The sequence below is a fragment of the Apium graveolens genome, chromosome 4, assembly GCF_009905375.1.
Source record: "Apium graveolens cultivar Ventura chromosome 4, ASM990537v1, whole genome shotgun sequence".
NCBI lineage: Eukaryota > Viridiplantae > Streptophyta > Magnoliopsida > Apiales > Apiaceae > Apium > Apium graveolens.
Genome location: NC_133650.1, coordinates 221,663,731 through 221,668,948, shown reverse-complemented (window position 1 = coordinate 221,668,948; position 5,218 = coordinate 221,663,731).

Genomic DNA, 5,218 nt, shown 5'->3' with positions numbered 1-5,218 from the left:
CTGAAAATCAAAGTCAAATTTGAAGGTGATATTGAACTCCAAATCGCAAGTATTTGTAACCGTTGTGAAGCCCTTGATCTGTTCTACCAATTTCAACCATCAAATCGTTTAAACGATGGGTAATTTTCAAATTCGTATTTTAGGGTTCTAGACCCGAATTGGGGCTTTTTGATTTTGGAGTTATTGGACGAATCTGATGATATGAATAGCTTCATATTGAATTGTAGAATCGCTTCATGTGTATAGTTTTACCAAACGATTAATAAATCAGTTAAATCGAAATTTTATTTGATTTTGTTTTATTCATTTTTAATTTTAATTTTACAGATTATTCACGACATGTTTGTCGATTTTGATCCTGAGGTTTGATTGTATGCTTTACAAGATTTAATTCCATGTATAGATTGATTGATTTGGTTAAGAAATGGTCGACTTCTGTTTATCGCCGGAACTCGGTGATTTGGCCAGTTTTTCTGATTTTGTTTGGCCGGAGAAATCGATTGAGTGTATGGTTGATGTTGTTAATATGATCTGGACAAGTTTATGAAAGTATATTGCATCGATTCCAGCCGAAAGCGACTTAAATAGCCTCGAATTTCGTTCACCGGCGAAGCTGCCGGAGAAGCTTGACGGTCGGAGGCCGGATTCCGGTCGTCTTCTTCAATTTCCCGGTCACCTTGAACCCGACCCAGTTCGTGTTCCTGATGACCCGTTTTCTGTTCTGTTGACCTAGATTTTTACCCGGTTTTAATCCATATTTTCTTAAATCAGTTTTCAAAAATCTGTTTTTGAAAATTCTGTTTTTATATTTTTCCAAAAATCATTTATAAATTTTAAAAATCATTTTAAATTCAAAATAAATTTGGTTAATTATTTTAAATAATTAACTAAATTATTTTAAATCCATAAAATTATTTTCTTTATTATTTTCAAAAATCTAAATTTGATTTAATTATTTATAATTTATTTTAGTTAATTATTTATGGATTTAATTAATTAATTCATTTAATTAATTAATTAATTCTATAAATAATTAAATAAAATGTAATTATTTATAATTAAGCCAAATAATTATTTAAAAATCATTTTGAGTTTTTAAAAGTTATATATAAAGGTATTTAAAATTCAATTAATATTATTATTAATCGAATTATTCTTATTTTATTCATAATAAATCAACCGTTCGTCTGTTTAATACAAAACGAACGCCTCTAGACTCGGAAAAATATTTCGCTTCCAATAAAAATACTTTCGAAACCTAAAATCGTTTGTATCAAAAGGTCATTTGGTTTGCGAATCGTTCTGAATCAACTTTTGATCGATAAATACCCTTTTTGACCCGATTCCAATTCTAAACATATCGAGACCTATCTTTTGGTAATTCTACTTATGTGCTACATGAATTATATGACTATGTGTTATATGAAATATGTGATACGTGCCTTGTGTGTTTATGTGTTATGTGAACTATGAGTCCACGTGTCAATTAAACTTTATATAATTAAAGATGATCCTTATCTGTTATTATCGGGCGGGTAGACGATAGAGATAAATGTATTGGCTAGACAATGATATATTTTCAGTTAATTGAATGGTATCTTTTATGATAGATACACATAGTACGAGGCATTCAAATCCAGACAGAGATTGTAAAAGTAAAGCCCGATTAATAGTAAGGAGACGAGTGAATTCAGAATAGAGATAAACTTGAAATAGCAGTTGTTAAGAAAGGTCAAGTGGCATGTCAATGGAAATACAGACACATCAGGACTGAGTGATATGGCAGATAGTTAAAGATCAGAGGGTCACCAATTAAAGCAAGTATTCCTGATTTTTCTTTTAAAATACTGCAAATATTTATTCGTTCCTATTCTAAGTTTAGAATAGTTAACTGTTTTATATTTCACTGTAATTACTCTGATTATGCATGATCCTTTTATTCTTGTTCCTACAATTCGATTGCTCTCTTGAGCAAATACCTAGTCGTTCGGGTTATTTGCGAACCCTAATTTGGGATATTTTGAAATCAAAATGATTTGATATCAAAATACTCTACGGGCTGGACAGTTATTATGAGGACCAGTGATGAGCTGGATCCTATGGGTCGGGGATGGACCGGACCCTTGGGCCATAGTGACTGGGTACCTATATGTTGGTGGGTCTATGCAGTTGGGTATAGATCCGCACTATATCCTGACTAATCATCAGGTTATAGTACATATATTGGTTTTTAGTGTCTAGTCTAATTTATTATTGATCGCCATTAACGGCATTCCTTCCCGAATAGTTCATAATTACAAAATCAAACAAAGATTTGATTCAAAAGGATGAAACATTGAAACGTTCCCTGTTCTTTTACATAAAGATGTGATTTACGATTAAAGGCCAATGAGGTCCGACGTTATGTTCATTCAACTATTTTAAATATACGAAGATGTTTTGAAATTATTCAACAAACGTTTCCAGGAGCTTCCTTGATCTGATACCTGGAAACCATTTATGATACTTGCTGGGCATTTTTGGCTCACTCTTGCTTTGTGAACTCTTATTTTTTCAGTATCAAATGAGGGCAAAGTGAATAGATTTTAATAGACAGCAAAAGTGGTGAGATTCTAGATGAAGAAATTTGGAGGCGTCAGAGTAATCAACACAAGGAAATTAAAATAAGGTAATGAAATTATATTTAGACAATGTAAATTTTAGAATGTTAGATTCTTGTTTCATACTATAAACTGTAAGCGATCCTGATTGATGAGGGGTTATCTGTATATTTATTTTGTTATATAGGTTTTTATTATTTAAAGTTGTGTAGTGACACCCAATCCTGACCCCGGATTTGGGGGTGTTACAGTTGGTATCAGAGTTACAGGTTATTGGTCACTGAAATAAGAATAGGTGAGAGTAAGATAGGAATGATAGGTCGTATGAGAGAGGAAAGACCCTAAACATACTCATTTTAAGTTCGAATTGAGTACGAATGAGGATTAGTAGGTCCGATACAGAATTGGTAAGCCAGGATTGTTGGGGAAAGTGTAAGGCAAATATCGCAACGCTATAGGTATATTGAGTTCTTCGATCCTACGGTAATGAGGAATCGACAGATCGACGGAGAATGGATATGTTATCCTATGTTTCATGTGGTTTTGAAGATAATACGATTGATTCTTGTGAGAACTTGTGAAAGAGAGGCTAGGTGAGCTTTGGTACGATTTAACTTAGAATTAGGTAATAGAACGAGCTTCATGCTGGAGGCAACGAGTTGATGGAAGCTGATGAAGGGCCAAAGTTGCAAGCTGCAAAGGCACCACCATTGCGAAAAGATTCTTATCACATACCGGGCGCTGCGCAAAGAATGATATTTACCTTACTAGGTATAGGTAAGGCTAGCAAGAAGGTGCGACCCTATCTATAGACAGAACGTCAAATCGCCTGCGTTGTTGTAAGCAAAGCGTCAAAAATGATGACAAGAATGTCAGAGATAGTACCAGATGTCAGCATTGCGGTGCGAATCAATGATATACAATAGTAAATGGAACTTCGTCGACTAATAAGTGCGAGCAGAATCCAAGGAAAAGTAGAAGATGTACCAAAATGGAAAGACCCTAATATGGGCATTCCATTAATTAGATATTTCATTAGCGGATTAAGAGAATAGCAAGTAATATTTGTTTAAATAATAGCAACAATTGAATGAACATGTTAAAATATTATTTACCCAATTCATGAAATTATTAAAATTCACCAAGATTTGTAGTTTGAACGGACAAAGGATGATGGAAGGAAATAGAAGAATCTTTTAGATGATTTGGAAAATGATAATATTCCTAATCGACAAAGTTGAAGCGTTGTGGGATCGATTGTTATTCTACGTGGCATAGAAGAAGTCAGAAGTAATAATTATAAATTTCGTAGGGATGCAATTACGATCAAATCATTAAAGCATTTAATGTGGAGGCATTTCCAAATGACATTTCGAAGTTATAATGTGACCTAAACTGTGAATCTCTCATTCGACTGGCTTCTGAAGGAACCACAAAATCATCTGTTCCGTTACGGGAACCACAAAACCAAAATCAGATATATATATATATATATATATATACTGGATGAATCCTAGGGACAGATGATCAGTATATCCCACCACAACCTGTTCTGGAACTCAGAGACTAGCTAGGTCTCTGTCACGCTAGATTAGCGGTTTAAATAGGACGCGTAACCGACTTAGCCTTTTACGCAAACCCGCTGGGCCGTTACGGGCCTCTTACGCAACCATCCAGTATCTGATCCGTTTTATCCAGTTTCCAAAACCACTTATACCTATCTCTTTTTAAAATAATTTATCATAGCACACTTTCCAAAACCTTTCCAATTTTATTCACAATTTAGAGATAGGCATTTTCAGAAGTTACTTTTCCCCAAAATATAATTTTAATAAGATATTTTCAAATATGGGGGATAAGTAACTTAAAACGTTTCGTTCCACTATGTAGTTTAAATCAACAGTTATTCTTATATTACTGAATCGTAAAAGATTTATTCGGGGGTACTTTCCTTGCAGAGCTTTACAACTAAATGCTAGTCTGACTTTAAACTGACTTTACTCTCGAGGCTTTCGACTGGAACCTACAAAATCGAAACATCCTATGTTAGACGACCAGTTATGCTTGACATATCCTCTCTAATCACTTTACCAAAACAATATCAATTCCCGACTCGTAATTATACATATTAGTATATACACGTAACAATCAGGGTTCATACAATATTTATTTATAAATATATACATATATACGCTCGACTAGTATTTCAGATAATTACAGGTTACGTTCCCGTATTTTTAAAATCCATTTCTCGAAAATCGGACATCGTCTCCTGTATTTATCGGACTTCCCGTCGAAACATAATCGACATCACAATCACAACAATCACAATTTCAAAACCCGAACCTCAATACGACTTTTAAAATAATTAACTATTTTTCATTTTGAAATAATTTTTTTTACGGATTAAATAATATTTTTTTTATAAATTTAGGACTCAGAATAAATCATCACAGTCTACCGTCAACTCGCAGAGGCTCATCATCGATGGCGGTAAAATTTATTGGTGCCTGATAATATTCGGGTTTCAAAATAAACTTCACCGATTAAAATGATTTCCTGCAACGTGAAATCTTTTATTCATATCACAAAATCACTCAAATAAAAATTCTGAAGAA